This window comes from Podarcis bocagei, assembly GCF_964188305.1.
Source record: "Podarcis bocagei genome assembly, chromosome: 5".
In the NCBI taxonomy this organism is placed as follows: Eukaryota; Metazoa; Chordata; class Lepidosauria; order Squamata; family Lacertidae; genus Podarcis; species Podarcis bocagei.
The window spans coordinates 47,591,409-47,613,870 of record NC_138129.1 but is presented as its reverse complement, the minus strand read 5'-3'; the positions used below and the strand labels follow the sequence as shown (position 1 = coordinate 47,613,870).

The 22,462-nt window shown below is 43.3% G+C and overlaps 1 protein-coding gene across 2 annotated transcripts in view; it reads right to left on the bottom strand.

The window, feature by feature from the left end:
- GRM4 (glutamate metabotropic receptor 4) overlaps nt 1-22,462 on the bottom strand; it is a 318,705-nt gene that overhangs the window by 20,137 nt on the left and 276,106 nt on the right. The window lies entirely within an intron of this gene.

Genomic DNA, 22,462 nt, shown 5'->3' with positions numbered 1-22,462 from the left:
ACCATGTTTTGGCTTGCTTATTGTTTCAGAAAGTGTGAATTTGGTAGCTCCACCTTTAATTGAGAACCGAATCAAATTTCTCCCCCATATCTACTCTGTACTCAGCTGTCCCAAGAGTTTGCAAACTAAGAATCAAAATAACTCAAAGTGGGGGGTGGGGCCAGCAGCAGAATGGAAACAAATTGATTTAAGTATTTATTTTTAATTGTTTGTTTGGAACCAAAGCAATAAGAGAGGATACCAATAGTCTACCACAGGCATAGGCAAACTCCAGCCCTCCAGATGTTTAGGACTACAATTCCCATCATCCCTAGCTAACAGGAACAGTGGCCAGGGATGATGAGAATTGTAGTCCCAAACATCTGGAGGGCCAGAGTTTGCCTATGCCTGGTCTACCACACTGCTAAATATTCTGCTTTCCCAGGCAAAACTCATAGAGGAACAACAACACAAAAACAACCACTTTTATTTACTTCCAGCTCCCTTGTCCAGGTCACTGTGATTGGAATGCACAGGGGAAATAATTCACTGAGGTTAAGACTTAGGTTTGTCCATCAAAACAAAAGATACCCTTCCCTTTCTACTCCTCCCCACTTGTGCTCAGGGCATTTCCCTAACTGGCTGGGTTTCCCTTTTCAAAATAACAAAAGTAATAATGCAGCTACTTCATTTTAAGGGCAAAATGCAGCTGGGGGGCATCCACATTCACAGAATGACTCAGTACTTTAGGGTGTCTGGGATCTGACTCAAGTTGCCTTGTTAAATGGCAGAATTTGACTGAGTCATGTGAAAACCATACCTGGATCACCTCTGTTCTAGTTTTGCTGCACACAGAGCCAATGTGCACCCCTAGTATATACTCAGATAGATTTCCCTGTGAAATACATGATACAGAATTTTTCCATTTCTGGAGATGCTCCCTCTGGTCCACATGGCTGGCAAGGAGCATGTAGTGGCCCAGTTCAGTGTGGAGTCTGCATTGCTGGCCAGTTACGACCACAGAAATGAGGCATCCTTCTGGAAAAGGAGCCTGCTTTTTCAAGGGAGACACACCTTCCATGTTCAGTTACGTGCCATACTTTGATCACTGCTCATGGCCAAGTCCTTAGATGAGCCCTGATCCACTAGCATGATCCCTACTAGTATGAATATTCCATTGAAAATTATTCACCGATGAAGACTTTATTCCGAAACAGTTGAACTATTCCGGTTATACTGTTCTTTTGAGACTCCAGAGAGACGTCTTCCTTTGAGACTTTTGTGAGACGTCTTCCTTTGAGAGACAGCTTGGCGTTCCTCGCTATTCATTGATTTGTTTGATTCTTTGTCTCTGATACATATAACAACTTGTAGTTACTTGTATATTTTGTGAGACGTGTTATATAATATATACATCATTTTAAAGTGGTTTGTTCATATATTTTGAATGACATCATAACCAATTGTATATTCACTAACAGTTATTAGCCAACATGTTGCATTTCCATTTTTGTAGATTGTTACATTATGCAACACAGGGGCTTGTGTTTGTTCAAGTCCTTAGATGAGCCTAGAAACTGTACTGGATTTCTCTTCTACTAGAAAGCAGAGCTATTCAATGTCGCTGTTCAAAAGTTGTGTTTGTGCAACCGATTTGTCAGAGGAAGAAAGTGCATACGCTGAAGCATATCCATGGGAAAAAGTAGTGTGCCCATTGCTGACTGATTTTCTGGCATTCTGCAAAAGTCTTTTACTGTCACAGATCAGTCACAGCACACCTTAGCAAGGTATGCTACACACACACAGACACACAGAGACACTCTCTACCATCTCAAGCTCTCCACTAAAGGAAGGGGGAACAGCAAATTTCTAATTGCATTGGCTACAAAAGGGCATTCATGTTGTGATGACTGCTGCATTACCTTCCCCAGCCAGGGACCAATCAGGCTGTCAGTGACAAACTTATTCACCACAAAGACTCAGAAACAATTGCAAGCATCATTGCAAGTAGGGCATTATTTCTGTTGGCTTTAACCAGGACACTATTTAATTCAGATCTCTGCCAAGGAGACCTAAAGGGGTATAGTCCCAAATGGCCAATTTACACCAGATGGGGACTTGATTAAACACACCGTGTTTTCTTCATTACACCTTTGCACTAGAGGCCTGTCCAGGCAATTGTTTACCATACAACACATTTGTAGCTTTCATTCTGCTGTTGTTGTGGATCCAAATCTCTCTACCACAAGTATTAATCCTGTTTTTCCATCACTTAGTGCATCAATTTGGGGTAAATTGCATCCTCCCAAACTTCCTATGGCTATTGGTGTAAACAGGGACAAGATTTTGTGTAGTGTGGAGCTGTAGGGTTCACTTCCTTGGGTAGAGGCCATTATTTGTGCTTTCCTTCTTAACATGGCCTCTGTATTAATGTGCTACATTTCATGAGAGACACTAATGTGCTGGTGTCTGTCATTTGTGAGGAAAACTTTGTTGAGCCTGAGGGTCCCATTCCCTTCTGGACAACTTTCTGGTGGGTGAGGCCTGAAGTTAATAATAATAATAATAATAATTTATTATTTATACCCTGCCCATCTGGCTGGGTTTCCCCAGCCACTCTGGGCGGCTTCCAAAAGAATATTAAAATACTGTGATACATCAAACATTAAAAGCTTCCCTAAACAGATAAAGTAGGTGGAGCAACACAGGTACATTTTACCTTTGTGGTGCAGGATAGTTCCTCTGCACACTCACACACTCCTCTCTATCTTTCATCTAGTTAAGCAAGAGACAAGGACAGCCCAACTAGGTAAAAACACTGAGCATGTGAGGCTGGACCAGAGTGAGGTCTGGCCCGGGGAGAGGGGTGGATGGCATGGGAAGAGTTCTGGGGGCCAGACAAAGAGAACTGCATTTAGCTCCCAGGCCTGCAGGTCCTCACTCTGGTAATAGTGGGAAGGTGTGTAATAGCATTCAAGCTGCCACATAAAAGCAAAGCTATGGAACTGAAATTGGGGCTGGTGGGGAATTTGCTAATGCATCATTTCCCACATCTCTGGAAACAAAACAAAATATGTTATGCCTCCCAGTTTCTTGAGGAAATGTCACAGCACTGTCAGGCAATGTCCATGGTGAGGACCTTTTTGTCTAAATTACACTTACAAGTGAGGAAAAGGCACATCCTACTTCTCTCAGCTACTCCTAGGTGTGCACCCAGTTGTCGCAACAGAGAAGCCTCGCCCGGGACTTCAGCTTCCCCCACCCAAGCTGAACGCAAGCAGACATAGGCTCCTCCAGCTCCAATCCTGTCCTGGGAGACCATGGAGCAGGAGGTGTGGGGGTAGGAGGGAGAGGTGGGGCAGCCCTTGCCTCTACACCAGCCTGACCTATTTCTTCCTCTTTATACACCTCTTCCTCACTGTCCAATCCTGCAGCTTCTCCTGCCTCTAACCCTCATCTCCTGGATGTTACTTGTTCCCCCAGTTCTTCCAAGTCTGTCTCCAACCGTCCTTAGTGTCATCAGTATCTAGCCATCACTCCTCATTGTCCAGCCAGTCCCTGAGAGGGAAGGTTGCATTTTGGGTACATCTGCTTCACTGCACACCTAAAATTGCTAACAGGAGATGTAGCTTCAGCTTCATTCTCTCTTCTTCTGCTTGTTTGCTGGGGAGGGGAACTATATACTCCCTAATCCAGACAGCTGTGATGTGCCAGTATCTCACGGGAACCAAGCCAGAATATAGGTGATGACATCTGTCATGCACCAAAGCTCATCAAAGAGAACAGAAAACTATGTAAAACTTCTGCATTGCAACAGCTCTGCTATGGAATAAAAAATACTCTGCAGCCAACGGTAATGGCTTTGTTTAGAATTTACCAGAATCTACCTAATCTTAGTTCTCAAAATATTGCTTTTCATGTTCTAATTTGATCCAGAGGGCTTATTTACAGGTACACTACAGAAAGGCTTCTTAATTTTGAGAATTATGACTGCTTGGTGTCTGAGAAATCATATTTAGGCTCAGTTCCCCATTTCTAAAAATGGAGCAATAACCTTTACTGCAAAGGTTGCCAAAGTAGACCAATGAAGCCCCCTTTCCCTCTTATATTAGTCTTGAAAGAATCATTCTATTGTTGCCAAAAGACTAGGTTGTGATGTGTGCTTGGTTGTGATGTGGGTGTAGGGGTTTGTGCTGCCTACCCAGTTTCTTTAGGCTGCAAATATACTCATGGGCCCAAAAAGGTTGGTGACCCTTGAATTGAATTAATTGTGGATTTTAAAACATCTGCCATATTAAAGGTAAAATTCTTTTCAGGCTACCCAAGGATGTGAGTGCTAGATATAGATGATTCAAATTTAAAAATGCATCTATCATCTATCTATCTATCTATCTATCTATCTATCTATCTATCTATCTATCTCTATCTATCTATCTATCTATCTATCTATCTATCTATCTATCTATCATCTATCTCAAAATAAATGAACATTGTATGATCCACTGGTCTGAAAGATACAACTTGCCCAATTAATATTTTTCAACAAGCTAGGTCTTTTGAGGTCAAGTGACACTTTCAATAAATATTAATGCCTTTATATTAAAAGCCTAACATCTATCCTTGGATGAAAATGCATCATAAATGGCACAGTAGATCTGGGTAAGCCTCTGGCTGCAGGTAAATCAATTTTTAAAAGAAGAGATTAACAAGTTATCAGTTTGTTGTTAAATTAAAACAGCACAGACAATCTTGTGCTTAGATGGTAAAATGCTTCTCTTCAGATTAAATTAACATTGAGACAGGGATATACCATATTTTTCCGTGTATAAGACTAGGTTTTTTTTCCTAAAAAATAATGTCAAAAATTAGGGGGCGTTTTATACACAGGGCCATCTCCCCCCATTTTCTTAAATCTGAGTCCCCAAAAATAGGGGGTGTCTTATACATGGGGGGTGTCTTAGAAACGGAAAAATACGGTAGTTTGTTTGGGGAAGTTGTGAGGAATTAGGTTTGCATATCCACATCTTGGGTCCAATTAAGGCTTTGGGGCAGGAAGTTGTAATGGTTATTCAGTCAATTAGTGGTCTCTTTAGATCTCCGTCTTGTGTTATTGAATGGAGGAGGAAGAAGAGAAAGAAGTCCCAATTCTGACTCATAGGAAATTAATTATGCAGCAGATGCTATCTGCTGCTAAACTTTGCACAGCACAAAGTGACTGAAAGCAACAACGGTTCCTGCATCGAAAACAATGGCTTTTAAAACTTTCGCCACTGTGCATAAACTTAGTGGGCAAGTTCAAAAAGCGAGACGACTTAGTGAGAGAAATCAATTCCAATATAATGGTAGCCCACAGTGAGTGCTGAAGGAGGTAGACATGTTTTATGGTGGTAGCAATTTTGAATTTCCCAAGCTGCAAAAAGTGCTTCAGAACACTAGGAAAAACAAAATGGTGGCTGCTCCCATTCTCTTCCCCTAAAAGAATTTGGCCTCATCCCCCAAATACCAATTGCTAAGAAAGGCAAATATAAATACAAGTCACTGAAAAAAATGGCCCTTATCAATTCAGTGCAGCCTTAATGTGTGTGCAATGGCAAAATGGGTGGGGAGGGGTAGAGAAAAAGGATTTGAAAACTGAAGCAAACTGCAAATGCACAGCATTTAAACCAAATTCAGAAATTTACAAAAATGGAATAATCAAGGGTCCTTAATTTATTATTCACACTTCAGAAATAAGACCAGATACAGTGGTACCTCAGGTTACATATGCTTCAGGTTACATAAGCTTCAGGTTACAGACTCTGCCAACCCAGAAATAGTGCCTTGGGTTAAGAACTTTGCTTCAGGATGAGAACAGAAAGCGTGCTCTGGCGGCGCGGCGGCAGCGGGAGGCCCCATTAGCTAAAGTGGTGCTTCAGGTTAAGAACAGTTTCAGATTAAGAACAGACCTCCGGAACGAATTAAGTACCGTATTTTTTGCTCTATAAGACTCACTTTTTCCCTGCTAAAAAGTAAGGGGAAATGTGTGTGCGTCTTATGGAACAAATGCAGGCTGCGCAGCTATCCCAGAAGCCAGAACAGCAAGAGGGATTGCTGATTTCACTGCGCAGTGATCCTTCTTGCTGTTCTGGCTTCTGAGATTCAGAATATTTTTTTTCTTGTTTTCCTCCTCCAAAAACTAGGTGTGTCTTGTGGTCTGGTGCGTCTTATAGAGCAAAAAATACGGTATTTAACCTGAGGTCCCGCTGTAATGCAAAACTTTGGAATCTTGAGAGAAGTTTTCAGAGCAAGAGAATTTTGAAAGGGTCCCTAATCAACACACACCATAATGGGGTGATGAGGAACAGGGTGCTCTTTCCTTTTTCCTGTTTTTCTTAATAAAAAAATTCCTTCCAGTAGCACCTTAAAGACCAACTAAGTTAGTTCTTGGTATGAGCTTTCGTGTGCATGCACACTTCTTCAGATACACTTTTTCTTGTTTTTCTTGTTATTTTTCAAAAAATTACCTGTTAATTTCCTGTTGGGTCAAGTGTTATGACATTTGCAAAGCTCTGTGTATTTTTTCACTTTAATATGCCAATTGCTATAAAAAATAATTTTAATTTATGCTGTAAAATCATATTCAGAAAGTGTTTAATAAAATTTAACCAACAAAAGGGGAAAAATACTACCATGCTGCAAAGATGGTTGCATTTGGGGACCTTCTGTCACAGAGGCTCTGGGATATTGATAAAAGCTGAGAGGCAAGAAGCTGCTCTTAATGAGCAGAGCTGGAGGAGGAAGAAAAAGGAGGTGCAGAGTGGCTGCTAATGGGTTTGTGTAGGCAGCAGCCACTGTCATGATGCTCCCACTGGAGTACTTACCAATGCTTTCTATTTAAAACAATAAACCTGCCTCCATTGACTAAATCAAAAGTGGCTTAGGCAGGGCACAACGTTTCAAGGGCAGTGGATACTGTCCCTAGAGAGAGGCTCTCGCTGAGCCCTGGATAGGTATCCTCAAATGTGGTAGCCCAGGCTGGAAGATTATTCATTCCAAATGGTGCTGATACTTAGGTGGAGAACATGCCAACCTTTTATTCCATTTGTCGGTGATAACTCCAATTTTGAGATATATTCTAAGCTAGAACCATAAGAAAAAGCTTTCTGGAGCCTCCTCTTTCCTCATGACAGTTGGTATCTTGACTGAGGGCAAAGGGAGTTGGCCTGAGAGAATATCTGCATCAGATATTGGACTATATGTCAAGGAGACATTGTACTACCTTCCTGGCTCACTTAAAGTACCATTCTCTGATGTTGCAGGGAGCCAATCAGCCTTGGCTCTCTTGGATTTCTCAGGGTCACTTTTTTTTACTTTGCCCTCTTGGAGAGCTCCCATTTCTCCTTTCTTGTGTCCTTCCCCTTTCTGCCCACCTCAGCCTCAATCAACTTCCTATATATGTCATAGGAAGTAACCGTATACTGAATCAGATCATTGTCCCATCTCTTTCAGTCCTATTGACCCTGACCAGCAGCAGGTCTCCAGGACCTAGAGATGCTTGAGATTGACTAGAGATGCTTGAGATTGAACCTAGGACTTTAGCCCCCAAAACAACCACTCATCTTACAGAGTTCCTCCATTCTTGTTTTCCTGATGACTGCAGTAAATGAAACATCTGTCTGTCTGTGGATCTAGAACTCCACCTCAGCTCAGCATGCTCCAGTGTATCCAAATGAAATGATGCGCATAAAAGGAACCCATGTGGGTGATGCTGAACAGGGATGCAGTTACACTCAATGGTACCTGGACTCCATGGCTATAGATCAGGCTTCCTCAACCTTGGCCCTCCAGATGTTTTGGACTACAATTCCCATCATCCCTGACCACTGGTCCTGCTAGCTAGGGATCATGGGAGTTGCAGGCCAAAAACATCTGGAGGGCCAAGGTTGAGGAAGCCTGCTATAGATGCTTTTCTTGATCAAAATTGTTGTGTTAGTCTAGTATAGAGATAGGCCATATTATTCAGCAGAAAGCTGTCAGAGCTTATGTTCCAATAGCAGTGGGACCATACCCCAAAGTGGACAGAGCTGGGCCAACACACAATCACAAGGCATATATTTAATTCACAGAAACTCCACATACATTTTGTCCATACACTTTTTTCGGGGGGGGGGCTCTCCAACACCCTTCATCAGTCCCCAGAACTTAGTAGCCACCATGGAAGAATGCACATGTCCCTTTCCCCAGGCTAATGAGGGTTGAGCTTGGAAGGCAGCCTTGCTTCTGCAATGATTGGGAGCTGGAAGCTCCACCGCTTCCTGGTTCCTAACCAGGCTCTGATCTAAGCAAATGCTTCCATGCACTTCCATCCCCTTCCTCCCAAGTAGCCTCATGTGCTCCTAACCAGCACATAGTGGTGACTCTAAAGTCCCTACATGGATAGCTATATCCTGCTCCTATAGCCCTGGAAATTGTGTGTTGAGACCCAGCCAGGCAGCTGGTGTGGGAACCTCTAGTCCTGGGGCAGTCATGTCTGGATCCAGTGGCTCTTCAGGGTCCCTAATAGTGTGGAGATCTGCTACGGGTCTTGTCCTCCTAAGTTCTGATTAGGGTTGAACTGTTGCAACAAATAATGTCAGTGCACATCTGAACAGCTAAACCCAAGTTGTTCTAAATTAAACCCTCTGTTTATAGACGCTCCTGATTCTGGATCAATTTGCCTGTGGAGTCAAAACCTATATTGCCCTTGGTGGACCTCATGCCTCTTTACCTCCCTTCCTTTGTGTTGGAATATTATGGGGCCCTGGTCACCTGGGCAGAATACCCAATTATCACTTTTGTTATTTATTATCACCATGAGCCTTTGCTAAAGAAACAAAAGGAACAAGGAGCACAGGATTATTTCCCTCCCCTGCTTGCCATATCTCTGAAAGCGCAGGCGATAAATAGTGGAATAGACAATGATGATGCTATTTGGCTTCTGCCTTATCAGCAGAGGAAATTGTCTCTTTCTTTAGATCCTTGGTTATTGCTATTTCTGTAATCCACCGGGATCTGTTAGGATAAGAGGCTCCTCTGAGAAAGGGCTTGGGGGACTTGTTAGAATAATCTGCTGCCTCCGTGTAAAGTTGTAGACACAGGGTGGGAAAAATTAATAAAATAACACTGAGATCTCATCAGTTGCTCCCTTGGGAGAAAAGAATGAGGCAATTTCACTTGGGCACACAGATCAAAAAGCCACTTCCATGCAGATGCTGTGAAGAAGCAAACAGGGTACAATTTCAGCTCCACACAGTGCAGAGGCGCAAGCGCACACCACACACTCCCACAACTTGAATGCTTTTCAAAAGCTACCTAGATAGGAGACTGTTAGACCAGGGAATGTAATAATCTTTGTACTACAATCACACCTTGAAGCCCCAGGTTAGTTCCAAGGCCCCATTTACACTATGAAGACAAAAGATGCAGTACCTGCCTTGAATATTTCACATTCTCCTTTACCAAGAGACAACAAATAAGGGATTGTGCTTCTCAGTCTTAATGGGGAAGAAATATGAAATAAAATGTCTACAAAAGTGAGTGTCCAGAGCAGGAATCAGAAATCCACCTCCTCTCAATTAGCACAGTTGTATTCCTGAAATAGGGACGCGGGCGGCGCTGTGGGTTAAACCACAGAGCCTAGGGCTTAGAATCATAGAATCATAGAGTTGGAAGAGACCACAAGGGCCATCGAGTCAAACCCCCTGCCAAGCAGGAAATGGTAGTGGTCGATCTACTAACAAAAATGTGCCATTTTATAGCTTGCTCACATGCGTTCACGCCAGAGGTAACAGCCAGGTTGTTTGTAGATCACATCTTCCGGTTGCATGGGAATCCTTCGAGGGTCATCTCCGACCGCGGGAAACAATTTACTTCCCGTTTCTGGAGGAAGCTCATGAGCTTGCTGCAGGTAGAAGTGGGCTTCTCAACGGCGAGACACCCGGAAACCAACGGGCAAGCAGAAAGAGCGAACAGTATTCTCCAGCAATACCTACGCTGCTACGTCAGCGAGAGGCAGAACGATTGGGTAGAAAAACTAGCGCTGGCTGAATTTGCATACAATAACGCTGAACATGTGTCAACGGGAATGAGCCCATTCATGGCCAATTATGGGTGTCACCCCAGGGGCTTCCCGGGGAGTGGGGAGGAAGGTTGGAGTGTACCGGCAGCAGAGCAGTTTGTGGAGGAAATGGAAGCCCTGCACTAGCAACTTAAGATGAACTTGGAGCGGGCCAAGGAAATTTACAAGAGGCAGGCAGACAAGCACCGTAGGGAAGGGGAGACCATACGGGTGGGAGATCGGGTGTGGTTGTCAACCCAAGGGTTACCTTTTAAGGGGGGGTGCAAGAAGTTGCAACCCAGGCGGCTGGGACCGTTTGAGGTAACACAGCAGGTGAACCCCGTGGCATTCAAGCTCAAATTGCCAGACAGCATGAAGATACACCCGGTGTTCCATAGGTCCCTACTCTCGCCGTACAGGGAAGCAAGGGGATTCATAGAATCATAGAATAGAATCATAGAATCATAGAATCATAGAATCATAGAATCATAGAATCATAGAATCATAGAATCATAGAATCATTGCCGATCAAAGGTCGGCAGTTCGAATCCCCGCGACGCGGTGAGCTCCCATTGCTCAGTCCCTGCTCCTGCCAACCTAGCAGTTCAAAAGCACGTCAAAGTGCAGGTAGATAAATAGGCACTGCTCTGGCAGGAAGGTAAACAGCGTTTCCGTGCGCTGCTCTGGTTTGCCAGAAGCGGCTTAGTCATGCTGGCCACATGACCCAGAAGCTGTACGCTGGCTCCCTCGGCCAATAAAGCGAGATGAGCACCGCAACCCCAGAGTCAGTCACGACTGGACCTAATGGTCCTTTATTCCTTTACCTTTTCCTTTATTCCTGAAATGATTGTGACTGGCTGGTATTTTCCTGATTTGACCTGAATTCTTAAGAAACTGTTAAACATAACACTTCTGCATTTACAGCTTCTCCCACCTAGTTCCTGAGTTTGACTGCAATCCAATGGTCACTGCAGCTGCAAACCATCATGATAAATGTCCAAAGTTAACGAGTGAAACATCAGTGCATCATCTCCAGACCAAGCACAAGTGTTAGGCGATGAACTTTATTTCAGAATGTTTCTGTTCCATTCAATAAACATTCCCCAACAGCTTCCTGGGCCTCTTGTCATAAAATTATCTGGATCACACACTTTAACTTCTGTGGACTCCTACATCTCATCTTCTAAATATGGGCATCTCAATTAAGTCTGCCCAAAGTAGCAACACATTTTCTTCTTAATAGAGAGTTTGATGCCCCTTCACTTCAGGGGTTTTCTCCCTTGCTTCTAACTTAGGAAGCTCCTGCCCCTGTGCTGGCAATTAAACACTGCTGTGTAAATGCATCCTGCTGCTATCTTCCTTCAACACAATTGGGCTATTACCTAGGCTTCTTAATACTCATTGTTCCCCCCCCCCTCTTTAGTTCAGCTTTAATGCTAATTAATAGTCAGTTTTGAATTTGCAGAAACAAATGATACAACAGCTGCTAGAGTCCATCAACCCCAAACAATAACTAGTGTTTGGTGCACATACTATGAGATGTGGTAACACAGGGGTGTGCAAGTACCTCCATTTATTAGAAATTATCTCTCTCCGCACATCTAAAAGGAAAGGGAGTTCATGATGGCTGGGAGTTTGTTAAGAGGGAGATAGTAAAAGCACAACCTCAGGCAATACCAATGAGACGGAAACATGGAAGGTGCCTAAAGAAGCCAGGGTGGCTATCTAAAGAACTTTTAACTGAGTTAAGATTAAAAAAGGATGTGTACAAAAATTGGAAAAGGGGGGAAACCACCAAAGAGGAATTCAAACAAATAGCCAGCACGTGTAGACACAAGGTCAGAAAAGCTAAAGCACAGAATGAACTCAGGCTTGCTAGAGAGGTTAAAAGCAACAAAAAAGGCTTTTATGGGTATGTCCATAGCAAAAGGAAGAACAAAGAAACAGTGGGGTCACTCAGAGGAGAAGATGGTGAAATACAAACAGGGGACACAGAAAGGGCTGAACTCCTCAATGCCTTCTTTGCCTCAGTCTTCTCCAATAAAGAAAACAATGCCCGACCTGAAGAATTTGGAGCAAATGATTCAGCAGAGGAAACACAGCCCAGAACAACTAAGGAGATAGTACAAGAATACTTGGCTAGTTTAGATGTATTCAAGTCTCCAGGGCCAGATGAACTGCATCCAAGAGTATTAAAAAGAACCGGCAGATGTGATCTCAGAACCACTGGCAGTCACCTTTGAGAATTCCTGGAGAACAGGCAAAGTCCCGGCAGACTGGAGGAGGGCAAATGTTGTCCCTATTTTCAAAAAGGGGAAAAGAGAGGACCCAAATAATTATCGCCCAGTCAGTCTGACATCAATACCAGGGAAGATTCTGGAGCAGATCATTAAGCAAACAGTCTGTGAGCACCTAGAAAGGGAATGCTGTGATCACCAATAGTCAGCATGGATTTCTGAAAAATAAGTCATGTCAGACTAACCTGATCTCATTTTTTGACAGAATTACAAGCCTGAGAGATGAAGGGAATGCAGTTGATGTAGCCTACCTTGATTTCAGCAAGGCATTCAACAAGGTGCCCCATGATATTCTTGTAAAGAAGCTGGTAAAATGCGGTCTTGACTATGCTACCACTCAGTGGATTTGTAACTGCCTGACTGACTGAACCCAAAGGGTGCTCATCAATGGTTCCTCTTCATCCTAGAGAAGAGTGACTAGTGGGGTGCCACAGGGTTCTGTCTTGGGCCCGGTCTTATTCAACATCTTTATCAATGACTTGGATGATGGACTCAAGGGCATCCTGCTCAAATTTGCAGATGACACCAAACTGGGAGGGGTGGCTAACACCCCAGAGGACAGGATCACACTTCAAAACGACCTTGACAGATTAGAGAACTGGGCCAAAACAAACAAGATGAACTTTAACAGGGAGAAATGTAAAGTATTGCACTTGGGCAAAAAAAAATGAGAGGCACAAATACAAGATGGGTGACACCTGGCTTGAGAGCAGTAATTGTGAAAAGGATCTAGGAGTCTTGGTTGACCACAAACTTGACATGAGCCAACAGTGTGACGCGGCAGCTAAAAAAGCCAATGCAATTCTGGGATGCATCAATAGGAGTATAGCATCTAGATCAAGGGAAGTAATAGTGCCACTGTATTCTGCTCTGGTGAGACCTCACCTGGAGTACTGTGTCCAGTTCTGGGCACCACAGTTCAAGAAGGACACTGACAAACTGGAACGTGTCCAGAGGAGGGCAACCAAAATGGTCAAAGGCCTGGAAATAATGCCTTATGAGGAACAGCTAAGGGAGCTGGGCATGTTTAGCCTGGAGAAGAGGAGGTTAAGGGGTGATATGATAGCCATGTTCAAATATATAAAAGGATGTCACATAGAGGAGGGAGAAAGGTTGTTTTCTGCTGCTCCAGAGAAGCGGACACGGAGCAATGGATCCAAACTACAAGAAAGAAGATTCCACCTAAACATTAGGAAGAACTTCCTGACAGTAAGAGCTGTTTGACAGTGGAATTTGCTGCCAAGGAGTGTGGTGGAGTCTCCTACTTTGGAGGTCTTTAAGCAGAGGCTTGACAACCATATGTCAGGAGTGCTCTGATGGTGTTTCCTGCTTGGCAGGGGGTTGGACTCGATGGCCCTTGTGGTCTATTCCAACTCTATGATTCTATGATTCTATGATCTGCCTGCTAGGCTAATGTAGATCAAGGATGGGGAATCTGCAGCCCTCCAGTTGCCATTGGTTTCCAACTCCCACCAGTCCCAGCCAGCATGGTCAATGGTCAGGATATGTACAAAAATAATCAGGGGATCTTCATCTCTCATGTAAATATTTCACATAGAAAATGGCAACCCCAACGATATTACAATTGTGTTACACAGCTGAAAATGGCACAATATAAACCAGGGGTAGGCAACCTAAGACCCAATTGCCTTCTCAATCCGGCCTGCAAACGGTCCATGAATCAGCGTGTGATGCATCTCTGGATTGTTTGTGGGGCCTGCTTGGTGTTTTAATGTGAGTGGAATGTGTGCTTTTATTTAAAATGCATCTCTGGGTTATTTGTGGGCATAGGAATTCGTTCATTATTATTTTTTTCAAAATATAGCCCAGCCCACGAAATGGTCTGAGGGACGGTGGACTGGCCCATGGCTGTAAAAGGTTGCTGACCCCTGTTATAAACAAAGCCTTTTTGTGGGGGTATGCATCAATAACCCTGGAGACATTTCTCAGGGATCAGCTATTGGCATCTTGGGAAAGTAATGATTTTTTTAGTCCTCCTTTGCCTGGAATCAAAATGATGCTTTCAATATGCTATGAAATGCAAGAAGAGTGGATTGGACCTGACTGAGAATGGACCCCTTTTGGGTGGATAGCCATGGAAATTCCCATCTCCCCACCACCACCACCACCAAGCTTTTTCCATAATCCTAGCAACATTTTTGATATTGGCAACTGCTTCCATCAATCAGAAGTCCTGGAAGATTTCACAGTCACTCATCTATACTTCTTTTTGTCCTATGATTTCTTAGGATGGGTAAATGAGTTCTACAAGCTGACATTGGCTCTGATTAAGCAGTAGACAGTGGGGGGTTTTGAGCAAAGTGCTGGGACAAAAGAAAAACCTCTCAGACCCACGCCTAGAAGGCACAGAAAAAATGGAAGCATGGATGGCTGTTAGTTACACTTCATCCAGATTTGGTAGAGTTAAGGGGACATAAATATATAATAAGAAGAGAAGAAGAAGAAGAGTTTGGATTTGATATCCCGCCTTTCACTCCCTTTAAGGAGTCTCAAAGTGGCTAACATTCTCCTTTCCCTTCCTCCCCCACAACAAACACTCTGTGAGGTGAGTGGGGCTGAGAGACTTCAAAGAAGTGTGACTGGCCCAAGGTCACCCAGCAGCTGCATGTGGAGGAGCGGAGACGCGAACCTGGTTCCCCAGATTACGAGACTACCGCTCTTAACCACCACACCACACTGGCTCTCTGTGCATAATAGTTACTATGCACATTTGTTTTACTTGTAGTTCCACTGCATCTTGAATGGTAAACATCTCAGGGAGTTAACTAGCCTTGGACAAGACTGTACAAAACTCAAAGTGGGCTGGGAAATAACTGGCTACAGTCTTAAATGGGCCTCAAAGAAAGGATCTGAGGAGGCTGTGGGATGTCAATTCTCACAAAAGGATCAAAGTGCTGTGATAACAAAGATTTTGCAAGAGAATAAAGCATTCTTTGCTCAAAGCTGATGCTGAAAGCAATAGACAGATATGTTACAGATCTTATAAATGCAACTGTGGAATGCTATCCCCAGGGAGGCTCGCCTGGCACCTTCATCACATATCTTTAGGCACCAGGCGAAGATGTTTCTCTTCAACCAGGTGCTCAGCTGTTTAACATTCTATAGCTTTTTAAACGTGTTTGTGGGAGGGGTGGTTGGTTGCTTTTTTGTTTTGTTTCATTATGTATTTTGTATTCCCATTTTGCATTTTTCTGGGATATTTGGATGAAGGGCAGTATACAAATTTAATAATAATAATAATAATAATAATAATAATAATAATAATAATAATGGCTAGTGTTTTCTTTTCTATTTTTAAGCAAATCTAGTTTTAAGCTGTCCCCCTTACAACAGTTAGCAATGACAAGCTGTCCAACTGAGCAGGTTTGGTATCTCCCAAGGAGAAGGACTCTGGTTGGCTACATTGAGAAGGATGTTTGTTCCTGGTTGCACACAAAGAGCAGAAAACCTTAGCAAGGTGGTCTGTTGCGTGGGCTCCAAAGGGAGCCAGGAACATTGTTACGATAGCCTCTAATCAGCTTGTTAGCTGCCTAATAGAAGAGGAACACTGTATATTACAAGCCCCCAAAGTGAGGCAAAGCTTCATGTCGAATTGCAACTTGACAGCTAGCTTTCGGCAGCCCTAAATTATCCCATGACAAGCTGCAGTGAGGAGGTGAGCAACCTTGCGCATAATCTACAGTCATTATCATTTCCATCTTTATTACCCACAGTATGCTGAGCACATTAAACTAGCTTTAAGGGAGCTTTTGTTTTGGGAAATAATTTCTTAGGAAACCTGCTTTCTTGTTAGCATCTCCTCTGCCATTTCATCAAAATGGAAACCCTGCTCCATTTGTTTTTTCATCCCCCTGTCCTTTTTTTTTTTTTAGTGGACAACCTTAGCATGACACCAGATTAATTTTGGACCATAAGACTGATCAGCAACTGAAATCACATGCATGGGTTGGAGCTGAGATCCAGATCTAACAATGCACCACACTGGTCTCATGGCATATCCTCACAAAGAAAAATCTTGCTTGATGTGCACAGGCAGATCCTGTTCTTGGGGCTTAATTTGAAACAAGGCTCGGAGCCAGAACTAGTTCTGAATGCCAGAAGCATGGCCTGGAACACATTCAGAAATAATGAGTGCAATTGAAGTGGAGCATTTGCCCCTATTGCTAGAGGCTGCTTCACAAGTGACATTTTTTCATGTCTATACACAGAACACTTTACGCTGTATACCCCACAAAGTCATGTATGAATTCTCAAGTGTGAATCTTCAGCAAATCTGTTTTCACCACTGTGTGAAGAAGTACACAGTAGCACAGTTTACACAGCTAGGATTAATGGTAAGGCCTTCTAGATGACAGTTGCTTCCAGATACAAAACCAGCATCTATTTATTTCCTATACTATAATAACCCACTATAATAGAGCTGGCTAACCTGTGGCCCTCAAGATGTGGCTGAATTATGACTTTTACCAGCCCCAGCCAGCATGGCCATTGGCAAAGGATAATGGGAGTTCTAGTTCAGTGCCATGTGGAGGGTCGCAGGCTAGCCACACCTACACTAAAAACTCCTTTTGTGTGGCATGAAACTTAATGGATGCTATTTCAGGTGCTTCCAGATGGGTGTTTATTGTGGAATGGGTGCTGCTCATGCTTGCAATTCTTTTGCAGTATCCAATCGGCAACAAAACGCCAGTTCCTGTTCTCCCTTCCCCATTTAATCTGGATTTATCCTGGAGAAAATTCCAAAACTTAAAATAAACAACATAGCAAGTTGTCCATTTGCTATGTCTGCATGACCGTTTGCAGTATTACAGTAAGCTCCCATCTGGAAGCACCCTTCCCCAAAGCTTTGGTTGAATCGGTAAAAGCCGAACACATCAGGGGCATATTTAGTGCACAGCTCTACTGAAAGCATGAGACCGTTAAGTGTCACTTAGGCAATATAGAAAAGAGGCAGAGAGATACCATAGATACCACAGAGAAACAGATAATTACTATATCAGACTCTATTTTTTTTCCTTTTTGGAGATTGTATCTCACCCACACGGCTTGCAAAATGACACTTGTAAAGGATAACAGACACCTAGAGTAACACATACACACACACAGCAATTGAGAATGTTTCATTCTGTTCTTCCAAGCAGAAGCCTACAAGCCACACATTATGAAGTGTAGGAGTAAAAACTGCATGGGCTGTGGTTCAGCAATGCTAGCAGCCACCAGGCACACCTTGAGAAGAATCTTAAGTGAAGATGAGCAATAAGGGCACTTGCTGCTATACCTGGAGGACGAGGAGGAGGGACTGTAGTTACTGTAGGACACAAGCAGCACAGTGGCATTGGCCCTACTTCTGCTGCTTGAGAAAGCAACTGCCTCTCTCTAGCTAAGAGGAGAGAGCAGTAGCTGGCAACTACATTTTTAAAAGGCTGTGTGCCATCATAATGTGCTGCCACTTCCTATAGGGGATCATGGCAGCCACAGAGCCTCTCAATTTACCATACTATATTACAATGTAATCAGAGGCACCAACTTCTCAAGATGATTGAGGGGGCATGACGTGACATCCTGACATTGCACGAGCATTGTCCTGGCCTCGTGCATGCAGTGTCACATGACATCTTGATGTCATGTGCACAATGTTACGCAACATCCTGACGTCGTGCAAGCAACGTTGTGAGGAGCCAGGGGATGGAGCTGAATGCCCTCTGAACATTGAGGGGCCCTGGCCCCCTCAAAAAGAAACATTGGGAAGTCCAAAGTGCCTCGGCCCCCAGGAGCTGGCACCTATTAACGTATTTTAACTTCATGCACATGTCAGACTATGGCCCAACAAAGATGGTAGTGCTCAGCAGACATTTGGGGTGTCTACAGGTAACAGTGGGTTCTTGTCAGTCCAAGGACTCATGCAGTTCCCCAGAATTCCTTTCTGCTGATGTTGGGCTTCAAAAGAATATTTCATTGTTCTTTTGCGGTGGGAAACTGCCGCATAGAGTTTGCTAGAAATTCAGAAGCAACTAATGGGTTAGAGAGCTCATTCCATGCACCATCATAGCTATACAGATATGTAGATGCTCCACTGATAGAGAAAGACCCCTCTAAATAGAGCTTAGTAGAGGGGAAAGCTTTATCTCAAACATGGGCTCTAGACTAACTTGCATGAATACAGGAGGCTAGTTTAAAAGGTATGAGACTGCTGGTTCATCTGGTTCAGTATTGACTATACTGTCTGCCAGCAGCTTTCCCTCCCTTAGAGAGGGAGTGTTTCCCCACGCTACCTGGACGGGAGATGCCAGAGTTTGAACCTAGGACCTTCTGCATGCAAGGCAGATGCTCTTCTGCTGAGTTATGAACCTTACCTAAGGTGTTAATGTTCGAAAAACGTAAGTCCAACTTTCTCTAGAGTACGCAGAAATAAATAGCCACATGGTCCTCTAGATCCCAGCCTTTTGTCTTAGGCAAAATTATAGATTCATAGAATTAAACTCACCAGCTTTTTAATGTGTGTGTGTACACATACATACGTACACACACACACCAATATAGTAAGAAAAGTTGCTATTGCAAAAGACGAATACAGCATACTAGAAGGATCACTCATCCATTTAAGTAGGGTTGGTATGGAAACCCCTTAAAATCCACATTAATGCATACAGTTTTTGCCCAGCACCAGTGACTGATGGACTGCATCCACATCCTCCCTAATAAACCTGTATTTACAACAGATTTATACAGATGTCAAGAGACATTAGGTCAGGGATGCTCAGGGCCCAAAATAATGCCTTTCCTTGTGTTGCTAATAGAGCATGAAGGGACAGATTCTCACCAGGGCCAAAGCAGGCCTCACAGTCTCCGGCATTAGGCCGCTCTACACCAGCTGTGCATCAGGCTTAATGCGCTTCCTTTCCCACTGCTTGCCAAGTTGTGTTTAACATTGGATTAGCTAATGCGATTCCTCCGGGTCACGTTCTAGCTCAACCTGATCTGCCACTGAAGACAAGGCCCTGGAGAGCTTGTGACCAGAATGAGGGAATTATTTTGTTTCTTAGCCTTGCTGCTGCAAGATGCACCACTTCTCCCACAGCAGTGGAATCTGTCATGGGAGCTCAGTGTTGCCAAAACACCCAGGTGTTAATTAAATTCCCAACTACGCAGTAATCGAGTGGGGAAGCGCACAGTTCAGTGAGTGAGCAGTAGCTCTTGTCTTTCTCCCTCAGCCAGATTACTTGTGCTGATAACACAGGCTGGAATATGCAGGAAAAATCCTCTAGACTAAATTAGTGCAGTGCTGGCGAATGGTGCCAGGTGGCTCTGTACATTTTAAACCATTTAAAAAATAAAAATAAATATATATATCACATTGCATGGACAGGAGAGGCAGTTTACCACAGCCTTAACTGATCAGAAGGGGCAGTCTTCTCCAGCAAGGAGATAGGAACAGAATGTAAGAGCAAAGAAGTATTCAGGGTTGTTTCAGGCAAAAGGCATGAAAGCTGAGTGCCAGGTTCTCTTGTATGGCCTTCCTTGACAGTCTGAAGAGAAAGCTCACAGGTGTACTAGAAATGTGGATTGCTTTGCTTTCTTATTACATTTTGAGCAAAACTCTGCAAGGCTCCAGGGGAGACCTGAAACCTGGATAGAATGGCCACTTTCACACTGGAATAACAAAAAGGCAAAGGAGGACAGAGGCTTGCATAAAAGTTGTGTGTGCTCATTTATAAGTATACATGCAAATTATGAAAGAAAACTATAATTTAAACAGAAATGGAATATATTTCTGTTTAAACTGAAATGGAATACAAACAGAAATGGAATACAATGGAGGGCCTTCTCGGTAATGGTGCCCACCCTGTGGAATGCCCTCCCATCAGATGTCAAGGAAATAAGCAGCTATCCTATTTTTAGAAGACATCTGAAGGCAGCCCTGTTTAGGGAAGTTTTTAATATTTAATGCTGTATTGTTTTTAACTCTCGATTGGGAGCTGCCCAGAGTGGCTGGGGAAACTCAGCCAGATGAGCGGGGTATAAATAATAAATTTATTATTATTATTATTATTATTATTATTATTATTATTATTATTATTATTATTATTATTATTATTATCTCTCCGCAATGGGAGAGCAATGTGACTGAGCAATCTGTGTGCCTGCCTATTCTGCTGGCTCAGCCAGACCAGCCATGATCATGCTTCCTACCTCTGGCCCCTGGTTTTTGTTCCCCCAATTCAGTAACAGACCTCCAACCCATTGACCCTATCTCCTATTTCTATTTTGACCCATCTGTGTCAGACAGAGACCTTACTGCTGAAAAGCTGTATCCCAGGACTAAGAGAAACTCTAGTCAGGCAAAGTAGCCTCGATTATTACTCTGTAATATCTCTGATATAATACAGGAGGCTGATTTGCATGAACAGTCTCCTTAAAGAAGAGGCTTCATTGAAATGCATTGGGCCTAATAAAAAATACATCCAGTTCATCTTGGAGGTCTCCTTTTCAGCTGTTTTCTATGCTGATGCCTTCCTTTCCTTTTCTATTTCAGGAAAAAGAAAGCAAGTGCTGGGTACACAGGGGCTATGAGCAGTCCAGACAGGAGCCATTTGATCTTTACTCAAACAACAGGAGCTGGGCCAGATAGTTTGAGACTCTGCAGTGCCACATAGAATGATTCTGCCCCTATGTGTTAGCCAAAGACTAGAATTACAGCATTGTAATTACAGCAACACTGATGCAAAGTAGACGTAGCAGATAACCGGACAGTAAATGTTTAATTTGTGCATGCAGAGGTGCTATTTGGTTTTTTGACCCTCTTATTATGCTTTCATAATAAATGAAGAGAGAGGTGGTGCCAGAGCAAGTGGTGTAAAGATGTAGGCAGAATTAAGCTGAATGCCTATTGCTGGGAATCACAAGTGGAGAGAGCTGTTGTACTTAGCTCCTGCTCGTAGGCTTCTGCTTGTGCAAACAGGATGATGGACTAGATCCAGCTCTTCTTGGGTTTTGAAAGATCTGGCCCTTTCTAACAGTGACAATGTATTAAATGATTACTTTTGGGCTGATGGGAGGCAAGGAAAAACACAAGGAACTATTCAGAGAAATGCAGAAAATGTGTATGTTTGATGGCCAACAAATCACAAGGGCAAAGGAGTAGTGTAATTTGTTTCTTTGTCCTTTTTGGATAGGCTAAATGTTTAGGAAATGCTGCTCAACATTCGGAGTTCCTCTCTACTAAGTGACAGGCAAGAATTGCCTTCATCTGCAGCTTACTGGGGATATCCTCAGGCTTACAAGCTCAAGGCCCATGAGGTGTGCCCTCAGTTAACTTACACTCTTCAGTGAGCATCAGTCCTCTAGGAACCATGGATGGCTTCAGTCACTATGACCTGTGCTTGTGGTTGCCAACAGCCTTACAGCTGGCAGCAGCTCTTACCAACAGTGCATCCACATTTCAAGCATTAAGAATAACTTCAGCAGTAAAAGCTTGCCTGAGCAGGCTGGGTTTTTTCTTCAGGGATTGGATCTATAGGAACACACAGGTGTATAACTTGCTCCCACAATCAATACCACATGTCTTCTTGGGCCATGTTGATCCCCTTCCATCCTGCACTGCAGTTAGAGACAGTTTCATTTTTCATTTTATTATATTTATATCTCCCTGTTTTCTCCATCGTGGAACCCAAGGTAGCATACATTTCATTCTCACCTATCCAGGCACTGACTTTGCTTCAGTAAGGTGACACTTCACGTGCCTTGAGACCATGATCAATTGTGCAATGGACACATGTGCATATCTGCACATGATACTATTAGAAGATCTTCCCATGCCACGTTGTTTATCATTTTAGAAAACCTTTTGGTGCTCCTGCTGGTAGCCACAAAACTTTGACAGCAGAAAACTTTGGGTAGCAGCTAAATTATTCCAGCGTGATCCGCTATCCTATTACCAACACCTTTGGGAGCAAGAGAAACAAAGATGCAGACTGAAATTATTCCATCAGGATTTCAGAAGCAAGTGCTTTCAGAATCCAAGAATGTCTATCTGCTATTACATAGCCTTGTTGGGCTAAAGACAGGCTGCTCTATCCTGACAGATATATCC